This window comes from Phalangium opilio, unplaced genomic scaffold, assembly GCF_054372755.1.
Source record: "Phalangium opilio isolate 3A_F unplaced genomic scaffold, DU_Popi_V2 ptg000209l_1, whole genome shotgun sequence".
Lineage (NCBI taxonomy): Eukaryota > Metazoa > Arthropoda > Arachnida > Opiliones > Phalangiidae > Phalangium > Phalangium opilio.
In genome coordinates this window covers 12,773,813-12,792,113 of record NW_028324217.1, presented here as the reverse complement: position 1 = coordinate 12,792,113, position 18,301 = coordinate 12,773,813, and the positions used below count along the sequence as shown (strand labels likewise).

The following is an 18,301-nucleotide window of genomic DNA, read 5'->3' as shown; positions in this document are numbered from 1 at the left end:
CCTTGCCAAGGTATATGACTAACACTATACATACATAGATTTTAAAATGGCGTTATTATCTCGAAAATTTATTCTTGTATTCATAATTTTCATCTTCTTCTTGGCTTTACAACAAACTAGATTTTCGTTTTGAAATAACCGTATGGGAATATTTATGAACAAAATCAGGAATCTTCAATTTCTTTACGACAGACGGCTAAGCAGACTACACTAGTTTGAAGCGAGCCTTTTTCCTCTTTCCCTTTCCAACGACCATATCAAAGGACTAAGATCTACAGTACCTTGTCCGTGAGCAATAGTGTCTGAATATGGTATTTGGCGGTTCGAGGATGTCTCGCGTGTTTTAACGTTATGCCTATGGCGTCTTGTATACTTCCCTCCCGTAGGGAGGTTTCTTATATTACTTCTGCTGACAACCATTTAATTTCTGAGCTTCCGTGGCCCAATGGTTAGCGCGTTCAGCTGGTAACCGAAAGGTTGGTGGTTCGCGCCCATCTTGGAGCGGTTTTGTGAGGTCTCAGATGTGACGTAAAAAGTCAGAGTTTTTCCACATTACCTGACGAACATTTAATTTTTGGGCTTCCGTGGCGCAATGGTTTGCGCGTTCAACTGTTAACCGAAAGGTTGGTGTTTCGAGCCCATCCAGGAGAGGTGTTGTGGGGTCTCAAATGTAGCGTAAAAAGTCAAAACATTTCCACAATACGTAACAACCATTTAATATCTGAGCTTCCGCGGCTCAATGGTTAGCGCGTTCGGCTGTTAACCGAAAGTATGGTGGTTCGAGCCCAACCGGGAACTGTGTTGTGAGGTCTCAGATGTGACGTAAAAAGTCAGAGTTTTTCCACAATACCTGACGAGCAAGTAATTTTTGGGCTTCCGTGGCGCAATGGTTTGCGCGTTCAGCTGTTAACCGAAAGGTTGGTGGTTCGAGCCCACCCGGGAGAGATGTTGTGGGGTCTCAGATGTAACGTAAAAAGTCAAAGTTTTTCCAGAATACCTGACGAACATTTAATTTTTGGGCTTCCGTGGCGCAATGGTTAGCGCGTTCACCTGCTTACCGAAAGGTTGGTGGTTCGAGCCCACCCAGGAGAGGTGTAATGGGGTCTTGATGTAGCGTGAAAAGTCATAACTTTTCCTCAATACCTGACAGCCATTTATTTTCTGAGCTTCCGTGGCTCAATGGTTCGCGCGTTCGGCTGTTATCTAATAGGTTGGTGGTTCGAGTCTATCCGGGAGCGGTGTTGTGAGGTCTCAGATGTAACGTAATGTGGCAGAATTTTTCCACAATACCTGACGAACATTTAATTTTTGGGCTTCCGTGGCGCATTGGTTAGCGCCTTCGGCTGTTAACCGAAAGGTTGGTGGTTCGAGCCCAACCAGGAACTGTGTTGTGAGGTCTCAGATATGACGTAAAAAGTCAGAGTTTTTCCACAATACCTGACGAACGTTTAATTTTTGGGCATCCGTGGCGCAATGGTTAGCGCGTTCAGCTGGTAACCGAAAGGTTGGTGGTTCGAGCCAACCCGGGAGAGATGTTGTGGGGTCTCAGATGTAACGTAAAAAGTCAAAAAATTTCCAGAATACCTGACGAACATTTAATTTTTGGGCTTCCGTGGCGCAATGGTTAGCGCGTTCAGCTGGTAACCGAAAGGTTGGTGGTTCGAGCCCACCCGGGAGAGGTGTTGTGAAGTCTCAGATGTAGCGTGAAAAGTCATAACTTTTCCACAACACGTGAAAAACATTCTCGATCGATCAAAAAATAAAAATGTACCTCGATTTTTAATTACATTTTCAAAATCGACGCATCTCGACCAGAGAAGCACATTTTGAGAATTTTTTCAATATTTTCAAATATAACCGCTGAAACCATAGTTTTTGTATTTTTTGCTTAAATTCAAGCAAATATAACGATATTCATTCAAAAAACTGTTAAAATTCAATTTTACATTAAGAAATCGTTGTCACGGATTTTGTATCTTGAAGAAAAAAAACATGCGATTTTTTCGGTACACTTTTGAATGTATTTTTTTCTGGACAAATTTTTGACCGAATTCAGCTTAGTTACCTATAAAATACTCATAAAAAGTGATTTCATCTCGATCGATCAAAAAATAAAAATGTACCTCGATTTTTAATAACATTTTCAAAATCGACGTATCTCGACCAGAGAAGCACATTTTGAGAATTTTTTCAATATTTTCAAATATAACCGCTGAAACCATAGTTTTTGTATTTTTTGCTTTAATTCAAGCAAATATAACGATTTTCATTCAAAAAACTGTTAAAATTCAATTTTACATTAAGAAATCGTTGTCACGGATTTTGTATCTTGAAGAAAAAAACATGCGATTTTTTCGGTACACTTTTGAATGCATTTTTTTCTGGACAAATTTTTGACCGAATTCAGCTTAGTTACCTATAAAATACTCATTAAGAGTGATTTCATCTCGATCGATCAAAAAATAAAAATGTACCTCGATTTTTAATAACATTTTCAAAATCGACGTATCTCGACCAGAGAAGCACATTTTGAGAATTTTTTCAATATTTTCAAATATAACCGCTGAAACCATAGTTTTTGTATTTTTTGCTTAAATTCACGCAAATATAACGATATTCATTCAAAAAACTGTTAAAATTCAATTTTACATTAAGAAATCGTTGTCACGGATTTTGTATCTTGAAGAAAAAAAACATGCGATTTTTTCGGTACACTTTTGAATGTATTTTTTTCTGGACAAATTTTTGACCGAATTCAGCTTAGTTACCTATAAAATACTCATTAAAATTGATTTCATCTCGATCGATCAAAAAATAAAAATGTACCTCGATTTTTAATAACATTTTCAAAATCGACGTATCTCGACCAGAGAAGCACATTTTGAGAATTTTTTCAATATTTTCAAATATAACCGCTGAAACCATAGTTTTTGTACTTTTTGCTTAAATTCAAGCAAATATAACGATATTCATTCAAAAAACTGTTAAAATTCAATTTTACATTAAGAAATCGTTTTCACGGATTTTGTATCTTGAAGAAAAAAAACATGCGATTTTTTCGGTACACTTTTGAATGTATTTTTTTCTGGACAAATTTTTGACCGAATTTAGCTTAACTACATATAAAATACTCATTAAAAGCGATTTCATCTCGATTGATCAATAAATAAAAATGTACCTCGATTTTTAATAGAATTTTCAAAATCGACGTTTCTCGGCCAGAGAAGCACATTTTGAGATTTTTTTTCACTATTTTCAAATATATCCGCTGAAACCATAGTTTTTGTACTTTTTGCTTTAATTCAAGCAAATATAACGATTTTCATTCAAAAAACTGTTAAAATTCAATTTTCAATAAGAAATTGTTATCACGGATTTTGTATCTTGAAGAAAAAAACATGCGATTTTTTCGGTACCCTTTTGAATGCATTTTTTTCTGGACAAATTTTTCACCGAATTTAGCTTAAATACCTATAAAATACTCATTAAAAGTGATTTCATCTCGATAGATCAATAAATAAAAATGTACCTCGATTTTTAATAGAATTTTCAAAATCGACGTTTCTCGGCCAGAGAAGCACATTTTGAGATTTTTTTTCACTATTTTCAAATATATCCGCTGAAACCATAGTTTTTGTACTTTTTGCTTTAATTCAAGCAAATATAACGATTTTCATTCAAAAAACTGTTAAAATTCAATTTTCAATAAGAAATTGTTATCACGGATTTTGTATCTTGAAGAAAAAAACATGCGATTTTTTCGGTACCCTTTTGAATGCATTTTTTTCTGGACAAATTTTTGACCGAATTTAGCTTAAATACCTATAAAATACTCATTAAAAGTGATTTCATCTCGATTGATCAATAAATAAAAATGTACCTCGATTTTTAATAGAATTTTCAAAATCGACGTTTCTCGGCCAGAGAAGTACATTTTGAGATTTTTTTTCACTATTTTCAAATATATCCGCTGAAACCATAGTTTTTGTACTTTTTGCTTTAATTCAAGCAAATATAACGATTTTCATTCAAAAAACTGTTAAAATTCAATTTTCAATAAGAAATTGTTATCACGGATTTTGTATCTTGAAGAAAAAAACATGCGATTTTTTCGGTACCCTTTTGAATGCATTTTTTTCTGGACAAATTTTTGACCGAATTTAGCTTAAATACCTATAAAATACTCATTAAAAGTGATTTCATCTCGATTGATCAATAAATAAAAATGTACCTCGATTTTTAATAGAATTTTCAAAATCGACGTTTCTCGGCCAGAGAAGTACATTTTGAGATTTTTTTTCACTATTTTCAAATATATCCGCTGAAACCATAGTTTCTGTATTTTTTGCTTTAATTCAACAAATGTAACGATATTCATTCATAAAACTGTTCAAATTCAATTTTCATTAAGAAATTGTTGTCACGGATTTTGTATCTTGAAGAAAAAAACATGCGATTTTTTCGGTACACTTTTGAATGTATTTTTTTCTGGACAAATTTTTGACCGAATTCAGCTTAGTTACCTATAAAATACTCATAAAAAGTGATTTCATCTCGATCGATCAAAAAATAAAAATGTACCTCGATTTTTAATAACATTTTCAAAATCGACGTATCTCGACCAGAGAAGCACATTTTGAGAATTTTTTCAATATTTTCAAATATAACCGCTGAAACCATAGTTTTTGTATTTTTTGCTTTAATTCAAGCAAATATAACGATTTTCATTCAAAAAACTGTTAAAATTCAATTTTACATTAAGAAATCGTTGTCACGGATTTTGTATCTTGAAGAAAAAAACATGCGATTTTTTCGGTACACTTTTGAATGTATTTTTTTCTGGACAAATTTTTGACCGAATTCAGCTTAGTTATCTATAAAATACTCATTAAAAGTGATTTCATCTCGATCGATCAAAAAATAAAAATGTACCTCGATTTTTAATAACATTTTCAAAATCGACGTATCTCGACCAGAGAAGCACATTTTGAGAATGTTTTCAATATTTTCAAATATAACCGCTGAAACCATAGTTTTTGTACTTTTTGCTTAAATTCAAGCAAATATAACGATATTCATTCAAAAAACTGATAAAATTCAATTTTACATTAAGAAATCGTTTTCACGGATTTTGTATCTTGAAGAAAAAAAACATGCGATTTTTTCGGTACACTTTTGAATGTATTTTTTTCTGGACAAATTTTTGACCGAATTTAGCTTAACTACATATAAAATACTCATTAAAAGCGATTTCATCTCGATTGATCAATAAATAAAAATGTACCTCGATTTTTAATAGAATTTTCAAAATCGACGTTTCTCGGCCAGAGAAGCACATTTTGAGATTTTTTTTCACTATTTTCAAATATATCCGCTGAAACCATAGTTTTTGTACTTTTTGCTTTAATTCAAGCAAATATAACGATTTTCATTCAAAAAACGGTTAAAATTCAATTTTACATTAAGAAATCGTTTTCACGGATTTTGTATCTTGAAGAAAAAAAACATGCGATTTTTTCGGTACACTTTTGAATGTATTTTTTTCTGGACAAATTTTTGACCGAATTTAGCTTAAATACATATAAAATACTCATTAAAAGCGATTTCATCTCGATTGATCAATAAATAAAAATGTACCTCGATTTTTAATAGAATTTTCAAAATCGACGTTTCTCGACCAGAGAAGCACATTTTGAGTTTTTTTATCACTATTTTCAAATATAACCGCTGAAACCATTATTTTTGTACTTTTTGCTATAATTCAAGCAAATATAACGATATTCATTAAAAAACTGTTAAAATTCAATTTTCAATGAGAAATCGTTGTCACGGATTTTGTATCTTGAAGAAAAAAAAATGCGATTTTTTCGGTACACTTTTGAATGCATTTTTTTCTGGACAAATGTTTGACCGAATTTAGCTTAAATACCTATAAAATACTCATTAAAAGTGATTTGATATCGATTGATCAAAAAATAAAAATGTGCCTCGATTTTTAATAACATTTTCAAAATCGACGTTTCACGACCAGAGAAGCACATTTTGAGTTTTTTATCACTATTTTCAAATATAACCGCTGAAACCATTATTTTTGTACTTTTTGCTATAATTCAAGCAAATATAACGATATTCATTAAAAAACTGTTAAAATTCAATTTTCAATGAGAAATCGTTGTCACGGATTTTGTATCTTGAAGAAAAAAAAATGCGATTTTTTCGGTACACTTTTGAATGCATTTTTTTCTGGACAAATGTTTGACCGAATTTAGCTTAAATACCTATAAAATACTCATTAAAAGTGATTTCATCTCGATTGATCAATAAATAAAAATGTACCTCGATTTTTGATAGAATTTTCAAAATCGACGTTTCTCGGCCAGAGAAGCACATTTTGAGATTTTTTTTCACTATTTTCAAATATATCCGCTGAAACCATAGTTTTTGTATTTTTTGCTTTAATTCAACAAATGTAACGATATTCATTCATAAAACTGTTCAAATTCAATTTTCATTAAGAAATTGTTGTCACGGATTTTGTATCTTGAAGAAAAAAACATGCGATTTTTTCGGTACACTTTTGAATGTATTTTTTTCTGGACAAATTTTTGACCGAATTCAGCTTAGTTACCTATAAAATACTCATAAAAAGTGATTTCATCTCGATCGATCAAAAAATAAAAATGTACCTCGATTTTTAATAACATTTTCAAAATCGACGTATCTCGACCAGAGAAGCACATTTTGAGAATTTTTTCAATATTTTCAAATATAACCGCTGAAACCATAGTTTTTGTATTTTTTGCTTTAATTCAACCAAATATAAGGATTTTCATTCAAAAAACTGTTAAAATTCAATTTTACATTAAGAAATTGTTATCACGGATTTTGTATCTTGAAGAAAAAAACATGCGATTTTTTCGGTACCCTTTTGAATGCATTTTTTTCTGGACAAATTTTTGACCGAATTTAGCTTAAATACCTATAAAATACTCATTAAAAGTGATTTCATCTCGATTGATCAATAAATAAAAATGTACCTCGATTTTTAATAGAATTTTCAAAATCGACGTTTCTCGGCCAGAGAAGCACATTTTGAGATTTTTTTTCACTATTTTCAAATATATCCGCTGAAACCATAGTTTTTGTATTTTTTGCTTTAATTCAACAAATGTAACGATATTCATTCATAAAACTGTTCAAATTCAATTTTCATTAAGAAATTGTTGTCACGGATTTTGTATCTTGAAGAAAAAAACATGCGATTTTTTCGGTACACTTTTGAATGTATTTTTTTCTGGACAAATTTTTGACCGAATTCAGCTTAGTTACCTATAAAATACTCATAAAAAGTGATTTCATCTCGATCGATCAAAAAATAAAAATGTACCTCGATTTTTAATAACATTTTCAAAATCGACGTATCTCGACCAGAGAAGCACATTTTGAGAATTTTTTCAATATTTTCAAATATAACCGCTGAAACCATAGTTTTTGTATTTTTTGCTTTAATTCAAGCAAATATAACGATTTTCATTCAAAAAACTGTTAAAATTCAATTTTACATTAAGAAATCGTTGTCACGGATTTTGTATCTTGAAGAAAAAAACATGCGATTTTTTCGGTACACTTTTGAATGTATTTTTTTCTGGACAAATTTTTGACCGAATTCAGCTTAGTTACCTATAAAATACTCATTAAAAGTGATTTCATCTCGATCGATCAAAAAATAAAAATGTACCTCGATTTTTAATAACATTTTCAAAATCGACGTATCTCGACCAGAGAAGCACATTTTGAGAATGTTTTCAATATTTTCAAATATAACCGCTGAAACCATAGTTTTTGTACTTTTTGCTTAAATTCAAGCAAATATAACGATATTCATTCAAAAAACTGATAAAATTCAATTTTACATTAAGAAATCGTTTTCACGGATTTTGTATCTTGAAGAAAAAAATATGCGATTTTTTCGGTACACTTTTGAATGTATTTTTTTCTGGACAAATTTTTGACCGAATTTAGCTTAACTACATATAAAATACTCATTAAAAGCGATTTCATCTCGATTGATCAATAAATAAAAATGTACCTCGATTTTTAATAGAATTTTCAAAATCGACGTTTCTCGGCCAGAGAAGCACATTTTGAGTTTTTTTTAATATTTTCAAATATAACCGCTGAAACCATAGTTTTTGTACTTTTTGCTTTAATTCAAGCAAATATAACGATATTCATTCAAAAAACTGTTCAAATTCAATTTTCAATAAGAAATCGTTGTCACGGATTTTGTATCTTGAAGAAAAAAACATGCGATTTTTTCGGTACACTTTTGAATGCATTTTTTTCTGGACAAATTTTTGACCGAATTTAGCTTAAATACCGATAAAATACTCATTAAAAGTGATTTCATCTCGATTGATCAATAAATAAAAATGTACCTCGATTTTTAATAGAATTTTCAAAATCGACGTTTCTCGACCAGAGAAGCACATTTTGAGAATTTTTTCAATATTTTCAAATATAACCGCTGAAACCATAGTTTTTGTACTTTTTGCTTAAATTCAAGCAAATATAACGATATTCATTCAAAAAACTGTTAAAATTCAATTTTACATTAAGAAATCGTTTTCACGGATTTTGTATCTTGAAGAAAAAAAACATGCGATTTTTTCGGTACACTTTTGAATGTATTTTTTTCTGGACAAATTTTTGACCGAATTTAGCTTAACTACATATAAAATACTCATTAAAAGCGATTTCATCTCGATTGATCAATAAATAAAAATGTACCTCGATTTTTAATAGAATTTTCAAAATCGACGTTTTCTCGGCCAGAGAAGCACATTTTGAGATTTTTTTTCACTATTTTCAAATATATCCGCTGAAACCATAGTTTTTGTACTTTTTGCTTTAATTCAAGCAAATATAACGATTTTCATTCAAAAAACTGTTAAAATTCAATTTTCAATAAGAAATTGTGATCACGGATTTTGTATCTTGAAGAAAAAAACATGCGATTTTTTCGGTACCCTTTTGAATGCATTTTTTTCTGGACAAATTTTTCACCGAATTTAGCTTAAATACCTATAAAATACTCATTAAAAGTGATTGCATCTCGATTGATCAATAAATAAAAATATACCTCGATTTTTTATAGAATTTTCAAAATCGACGTTTCTCGACCAGAGAAGCACATTTTGAGTTTTTTTTAATATTATCAAATATAACCGCTGAAACCATTATTTTTGTACTTTTTGCTATAATTCAAGCAAATATAACGATATTCATTAAAAAACTGTTAAAATTCAATTTTCAATGAGAAATCGTTGTCACGGATTTTGTATCTTGAAGAAAAAAAAATGCGATTTTTTCGGTACACTTTTGAATGCATTTTTTTCTGGACAAATGTTTGACCGAATTTAGCTTAAATACCTATAAAATACTCATTAAAAGTGATTTGATATCGATTGATCAAAAAATAAAAATGTGCCTCGATTTTTAATAACATTTTCAAAATTGACGTTTCTCGGCCAGAGAAGCACATTTTGAGTTTTTTTTCACTATTTTCAGATATAATCACTGAAACCATTATTTTTGTACTTTTTGCTTTAATTCAACAAATGTAACGATATTCATTCATAAAACTGTTCAAATTCAATTTTCAATAAGAAATCGTTGTCACGGATTTTGTATCTTGAAGAAAAAAACATGCGATTTTTTCGGTACAATTTTGAATGCATTTTTTTCTGGACAAATTTTTGACCGAATTTAGCTTAAATACATATAAAATACTCATTAAAAGCGATTTCATCTCGATTGATCAATAAATAAAAATGTACCTCGATTTTTAATAGAATTTTCAAAATCGACGTTTCTCGGCCAGAGAAGCACATTTTGAGATTTTTTTCACTATTTTCAAATATAACCGCTAAAACCTTAGTTTTTGTATTTTTTGCTTTAATTCAAGCAAATATAACGATTATCATTCAAAAAACTGTTAAAATTCAATTTTACTTTAAGAAATCGTTGTCTCGGATTTTGTATCTTGAAGAAAAAAACATGCGATTTTTTCGGTACAATTTTGAATGCATTTTTTTCTGGACAAATTTTTGACCGAATTTAGCTTAAATACCTATAAAATACTCATTAAAAGTGATATCATCTCGATTGATCAATAAATAAAAATGTACCTCGATTTTTAATAGAATTTTCAAAATCGACGTTTATCGACCAGAGAAGCACATTTTGAGAATGTTTTCAATATTTTCAAATATAACCGCTGAAACCATAGTTTTTGTACTTTTTGCTTAAATTCAAGCAAATATAACGATATTCATTCAAAAAACTGATAAAATTCAATTTTACATTAAGAAATCGTTTTCACGGATTTTGTATCTTGAAGAAAAAAATATGCGATTTTTTCGGTACACTTTTGAATGTATTTTTTTCTGGACAAATTTTTGACCGAATTTAGCTTAACTACATATAAAATACTCATTAAAAGCGATTTCATCTCGATTGATCAATAAATAAAAATGTACCTCGATTTTTAATAGAATTTTCAAAATCGACGTTTCTCGGCCAGAGAAGCACATTTTGAGTTTTTTTTAATATTTTCAAATATAACCGCTGAAACCATAGTTTTTGTACTTTTTGCTTTAATTCAAGCAAATATAACGATATTCATTCAAAAAACTGTTCAAATTCAATTTTCAATAAGAAATCGTTGTCACGGATTTTGTATCTTGAAGAAAAAAACATGCGATTTTTTCGGTACACTTTTGAATGCATTTTTTTCTGGACAAATTTTTGACCGAATTTAGCTTAAATACCGATAAAATACTCATTAAAAGTGATTTCATCTCGATTGATCAATAAATAAAAATGTACCTCGATTTTTAATAGAATTTTCAAAATCGACGTTTCTCGACCAGAGAAGCACATTTTGAGAATTTTTTCAATATTTTCAAATATAACCGCTGAAACCATAGTTTTTGTACTTTTTGCTTAAATTCAAGCAAATATAACGATATTCATTCAAAAAACTGTTAAAATTCAATTTTACATTAAGAAATCGTTTTCACGGATTTTGTATCTTGAAGAAAAAAAACATGCGATTTTTTCGGTACACTTTTGAATGTATTTTTTTCTGGACAAATTTTTGACCGAATTTAGCTTAACTACATATAAAATACTCATTAAAAGCGATTTCATCTCGATTGATCAATAAATAAAAATGTACCTCGATTTTTAATAGAATTTTCAAAATCGACGTTTTCTCGGCCAGAGAAGCACATTTTGAGATTTTTTTTCACTATTTTCAAATATATCCGCTGAAACCATAGTTTTTGTACTTTTTGCTTTAATTCAAGCAAATATAACGATTTTCATTCAAAAAACTGTTAAAATTCAATTTTCAATAAGAAATTGTGATCACGGATTTTGTATCTTGAAGAAAAAAACATGCGATTTTTTCGGTACCCTTTTGAATGCATTTTTTTCTGGACAAATTTTTCACCGAATTTAGCTTAAATACCTATAAAATACTCATTAAAAGTGATTGCATCTCGATTGATCAATAAATAAAAATATACCTCGATTTTTTATAGAATTTTCAAAATCGACGTTTCTCGACCAGAGAAGCACATTTTGAGTTTTTTTTAATATTATCAAATATAACCGCTGAAACCATTATTTTTGTACTTTTTGCTATAATTCAAGCAAATATAACGATATTCATTAAAAAACTGTTAAAATTCAATTTTCAATGAGAAATCGTTGTCACGGATTTTGTATCTTGAAGAAAAAAAAATGCGATTTTTTCGGTACACTTTTGAATGCATTTTTTTCTGGACAAATGTTTGACCGAATTTAGCTTAAATACCTATAAAATACTCATTAAAAGTGATTTGATATCGATTGATCAAAAAATAAAAATGTGCCTCGATTTTTAATAACATTTTCAAAATCGACGTTTCTCGGCCAGAGAAGCACATTTTGAGTTTTTTTTCACTATTTTCAGATATAATCACTGAAACCATTATTTTTGTACTTTTTGCTTTAATTCAACAAATGTAACGATATTCATTCATAAAACTGTTCAAATTCAATTTTCAATAAGAAATCGTTGTCACGGATTTTGTATCTTGAAGAAAAAAACATGCGATTTTTTCGGTACAATTTTGAATGCATTTTTTTCTGGACAAATTTTTGACCGAATTTAGCTTAAATACATATAAAATACTCATTAAAAGCGATTTCATCTCGATTGATCAATAAATAAAAATGTACCTCGATTTTTAATAGAATTTTCAAAATCGACGTTTCTCGGCCAGAGAAGCACATTTTGAGATTTTTTTCACTATTTTCAAATATAACCGCTAAAACCTTAGTTTTTGTATTTTTTGCTTTAATTCAAGCAAATATAACGATTATCATTCAAAAAACTGTTAAAATTCAATTTTACTTTAAGAAATCGTTGTCTCGGATTTTGTATCTTGAAGAAAAAAACATGCGATTTTTTCGGTACAATTTTGAATACATTTTTTTCTGGACAAATTTTTGACCGAATTTAGCTTAAATACCTATAAAATACTCATTAAAAGTGATATCATCTCGATTGATCAATAAATAAAAATGTACCTCGATTTTTAATAGAATTTTCAAAATCGACGTTTATCGACCAGAGAAGCACATTTTGAGTTTTTTTATCACTATTTTCAAATATAACCGCTGAAACCATTATTTTTGTACTTTTTGCTATAATTCAAGCAAATATAACGATATTCATTCAAAAAACTGTTAAAATTCAATTTTCAATGAGAAATCGTTGTCACGGATTTTGTATCTTGAAGAAAAAAAAATCCGATTTTTTCGGTACACTTTTGAATGCATTTTTTTCTGGACAAATATTTGACCGAATTTAGCTTAAATACCTATAAAATACTCATTAAAAGTGATTTGATATCGATTGATCAAAAAATAAAAATGTGCCTCGATTTTTAATAACATTTTCAAAATCGACGTTTCTCGGCCAGAGAAGCACATTTTGAGTTTTTTTTCACTATTTTCAAATATAATCACTGAAACCATTATTTTTGTACTTTTTGCTTTAATTCAACAAATGTAACGATATTCATTCATAAAACTGTTCAAATTCAATTTTCAATAAGAAATCGTTGTCACGGATTTTGTATCTTGAAGAAAAAAAACATGCGATTTTTCCGGTACAATTTTGAATGCATTTTTTTCAGGACAAATTTTTGACCGAATTTAGCTTAAATACCTATAAAATACTCATTAAAAGTGATTTCATCTCGATTGATCAATAAATAAAAATGTACCTCGATTTTTAATAGAATTTTCAAAATCGACGTTTCTCGACCAGAGAAACACATTTTGAGTTTTTTTATCACTATTTTCAAATATAACCGCTGAAACCATTATTTTTGTACTTTTTGCTATAATTCAAGCAAATGTAACGATATTCATTCATAAAACTGTTCAAATTCAATTTTCAATAAGAAATCGTTGTCACGAATTTGTATCTTGAAGAAAAAAAACATGCGATTTTTTCGGTACAATTTTGAATGCATTTTTTTCTGGACAAATTTTTGACCGAATTTAGCTTAAATACATATAAAATACTCATTAAAAGCGATTTCATCTCGATTGATCAATAAATAAAAATGTACCTCGATTTTTAATAGAATTTTCAAAATCGACGTTTCTCGACCAGAGAAGCACATTTTGAGTTTTTTTATCACTATTTTCAAATATAACCGCTGAAACCATTATTTTTGTACTTTTTGCTATAATTCAAGCAAATATAATGATATTCATTCAAAAAACTGTTAAAATTCAATTTTCAATGAGAAATCGTTGTCACGGATTTTGTATCTTGAAGAAAAAAAATGCGATTTTTTCGGTACACTTTTGAATGCATTTTTTTCTGGACAAATTTTTGACCGAATTTAGCTTAAATACCTATAAAATACTCATTAAAAGTGATTTGATATCGATTGATCAAAAAATAAAAATGTGCCTCGATTTTTAATAACATTTTCAAAATCGACGTATCTCGACCAGAGAAGCACATTTTGAGAATTTTTTCAATATTTTCAAATATAACCGCTGAAACTATAGTTTTTGTATTTTTTGCTTTAATTAAAGCAAATATAACGATTTTCATTCAAAAAACTGTTAAAATTCAATTTTCAATAAGAAATTGTTGTCACGGATTTTGTATCTTGAAGAAAAAAACATGCGATTTTTTCGGTACACTTTTTAATGCATTTTTTTCTGGACAAACTTTTGACGGAATTTGGCTTAAATACCTATAAAATACTCATTAAAAGTGATTTCATCTCGATTGATCAATAAATAAAAATATACCTCGATTTTTTATAGAATTTTCAAAATCGACGTTTCTCGACCAGAGAAGCACATTTTGAGTTTTTTTTAATATTTTCAAATATAACCGCTGAAACCATAGTTTTTGTACTTTTTGCTTTAATTCAAGCAAATATAACGATATTCATTCAAAAAACTGTTCAAATTCAATTTTCAATAAGAAATCGTTGTCACGGATTTTGTATCTTGAAGAAAAAAAACATGCGATTTTTTCGGTACACTTTTGAATGCATTTTTTTCTGGACAAATTTTTGACCGAATTTAGCTTAAATACCGATAAAATACTCATTAAAAGTGATTTCATCTCGATTGATCAATAAATAAAAATGTACCTCGATTTTTAATAGAATTTTCAAAATCGACGTTTCTCGACCAGAGAAGCACATTTTGAGAATTTTTTCAATATTTTCAAATATAACCGCTGAAACCATAGTTTTTGTATTTTTTGCTTTAATTCAAGCAAATATAAGGATTTTCATTCAAAAAACTGTTAAAATTCAATTTTACATTAAGAAATCGTTTTCACGGATTTTGTATCTTGAAGAAAAAAAACATGCGATTTTTTCGGTACACTTTTGAATGTATTTTTTTCTGGACAAATTTTTGACCGAATTTAGCTTAAATACCTATAAAATACTCATTAAAAGTGATTTGATATCGATTGATCAAAAAATAAAAATGTGCCTCGATTTTTAATAACATTTTCAAAATCGACGTATCTCGACCAGAGAAGCACATTTTGAGAATTTTTTCAATATTTTCAAATATAACCGCTGAAACTATAGTTTTTGTATTTTTTGCTTTAATTAAAGCAAATATAACGATTTTCATTCAAAAAACTGTTAAAATTCAATTTTACATTAAGAAATCGTTGTCACGGATTTTGTATCTTGAAGAAAAAAAACATGCGATTTTTTCGGTACACTTTTGAATGTATTTTTTTCTGGACAAATTTTTGACCGAATTCAGCTTAGTTACCTATAAAATACTCATCAAAAGTGATTTCATCTCGATCGATCAAAAAATAAAAATGTACCTCGATTTTTAATAACATTTTCAAAATCGACGTATCTCGACCAGAGAAGCACATTTTGAGAATTTTTTCAATATTTTCAAATATAACCGCTGAAACCATAGTTTTTGTACTTTTTGCTTAAATTCAAGCAAATATAACGATATTCATTCAAAAAACTGTTAAAATTCAATTTTACATTAAGAAATCGTTTTCACGGATTTTGTATCTTGAAGAAAAAAAACATGCGATTTTTTCGGTACACTTTTGAATTAATTTTTTTCTGGACAAATTTTTGACCGAATTTAGCTTAAATACCTATAAAATACTCATTAAAAGTGATTTCATCTCGATTGATCAATAAATAAAAATATACCTCGATTTTTTATAGAATTTTCAAAATCGACGTTTCTCGACCAGAGAAGCACATTTTGAGTTTTTTTTAATATTTTCAAATATAACCGCTGAAACCATAGTTTTTGTACTTTTTGCTTTAATTCAAGCAAATATAACGATATTCATTCAAAAAACTGTTCAAATTCAATTTTCAATAAGAAATCGTTGTCACGGATTTTGTATCTTGAAGAAAAAAAACATGCGATTTTTTCGGTACACTTTTGAATGCATTTTTTTCTGGACAAATTTTTGACCGAATTTAGCTTAAATACCGATAAAATACTCATTAAAAGTGATTTCATCTCGATTGATCAATAAATAAAAATGTACCTCGATTTTTAATAGAATTTTCAAAATCGACGTTTCTCGACCAGAGAAGCACATTTTGAGAATTTTTTCAATATTTTCAAATATAACCGCTGAAACCATAGTTTTTGTATTTTTTGCTTTAATTCAAGCAAATATAAGGATTTTCATTCAAAAAACTGTTAAAATTCAATTTTACATTAAGAAATCGTTTTCACGGATTTTGTATCTTGAAGAAAAAAAACATGCGATTTTTTCGGTACACTTTTGAATGTATTTTTTTCTGGACAAATTTTTGACCGAATTTAGCTTAAATACCTATAAAATACTCATTAAAAGTGATTTGATATCGATTGATCAAAAAATAAAAATGTGCCTCGATTTTTAATAACATTTTCAAAATCGACGTATCTCGACCAGAGAAGCACATTTTGAGAATTTTTTCAATATTTTCAAATATAACCGCTGAAACTATAGTTTTTGTATTTTTTGCTTTAATTAAAGCAAATATAACGATTTTCATTCAAAAAACTGTTAAAATTCAATTTTACATTAAGAAATCGTTGTCACGGATTTTGTATCTTGAAGAAAAAAAACATGCGATTTTTTCGGTACACTTTTGAATGTATTTTTTTCTGGACAAATTTTTGACCGAATTCAGCTTAGTTACCTATAAAATACTCATTAAAAGTGATTTCATCTCGATCGATCAAAAAATAAAAATGTACCTCGATTTTTAATAACATTTTCAAAATCGACGTATCTCGACCAGAGAAGCACATTTTGAGAATTTTTTCAATATTTTCAAATATAACCGCTGAAACCATAGTTTTTGTACTTTTTGCTTAAATTCAAGCAAATATAACGATATTCATTCAAAAAACTGTTAAAATTCAATTTTACATTAAGAAATCGTTTTCACGGATTTTGTATCTTGAAGAAAAAAAACATGCGATTTTTTCGGTACACTTTTGAATTAATTTTTTTCTGGACAAATTTTTGACCGAATTTAGCTTAAATACCTATAAAATACTCATTAAAAGTGATTTCATCTCGATTGATCAATAAATAAAAATATACCTCGATTTTTTATAGAATTTTCAAAATCGACGTTTCTCGACCAGAGAAGCACATTTTGAGTTTTTTTTAATATTTTCAAATATAACCGCTGAAACCATAGTTTTTGTACTTTTTGCTTTAATTCAAGCAAATATAACGATATTCATTCAAAAAACTGTTCAAATTCAATTTTCAATAAGAAATCGTTGTCACGGATTTTGTATCTTGAAGAAAAAAAACATGCGATTTTTTCGGTACACTTTTGAATGCATTTTTTTCTGGACAAATTTTTGACCGAATTTAGCTTAAATACCGATAAAATATTCATTAAAAGTGATTTCATCTCGATTGATCAATAAATAAAAATGTACCTCGATTTTTAATAGAATTTTCAAAATCGACGTTTCTCGACCAGAGAAGCACATTTTGAGAATTTTTTCAATATTTTCAAATATAACCGCTGAAACCATAGTTTTTGTACTTTTTGCTTAAATTCAAGCAAATATAACGATATTCATTCAAATAACTGTTAAAATTCAATTTTACATTAAGAAATCGTTTTCACGGATTTTGTATCTTGAAGAAAAAAAACATGCGATTTTTTCGGTACACTCTTGAATGTATTTTTTTCTGGACAAATTTTTGACCGAATTTAGCTTAACTACATATAAAATACTCATTAAAAGCGATTTCATCTCGATTGATCAATAAATAAAAATGTACCTCGATTTTTAATAGAATTTTCAAAATCGACGTTTCTCGGCCAGAGAAGCACATTTTGAGAATTTTTTCAATATTTTCAAATATATCCGCTGAAACCATAGTTTTTGTACTTTTTGCTTTAATTCAAGCAAATATAACGATTTTCATTCAAAAAACTGTTAAAATTCAATTTTACATTAAGAAATCGTTGTCACGGATTTTGTATCTTGAAGAAAAAAACATGCGATTTTTTCGGTACACTTTTTAATGCATTTTTTTCTGGACAAACTTTTGACGGAATTTGGCTTAAATACCTATAAAATACTCATTAAAAGTGATTTCATCTCGATTGATCAATAAATAAAAATATACCTCGATTTTTTATTGAATTTTCAAAATCGACGTTTCTCGACC

General features: G+C 28.5%; 1 non-coding gene across 1 annotated transcript; it reads left to right on the top strand.

Annotated features, from left to right (window-relative positions):
* Positions 1–1,606: 1,606 nt before the first annotated feature.
* Positions 1,607–1,679, top strand: TRNAT-GGU (transfer RNA threonine (anticodon GGU)). The gene has a single exon. It is a non-coding gene; the product is annotated as a tRNA-Thr (tRNA).
* Positions 1,680–18,301: the final 16,622 nt, after the last annotated feature.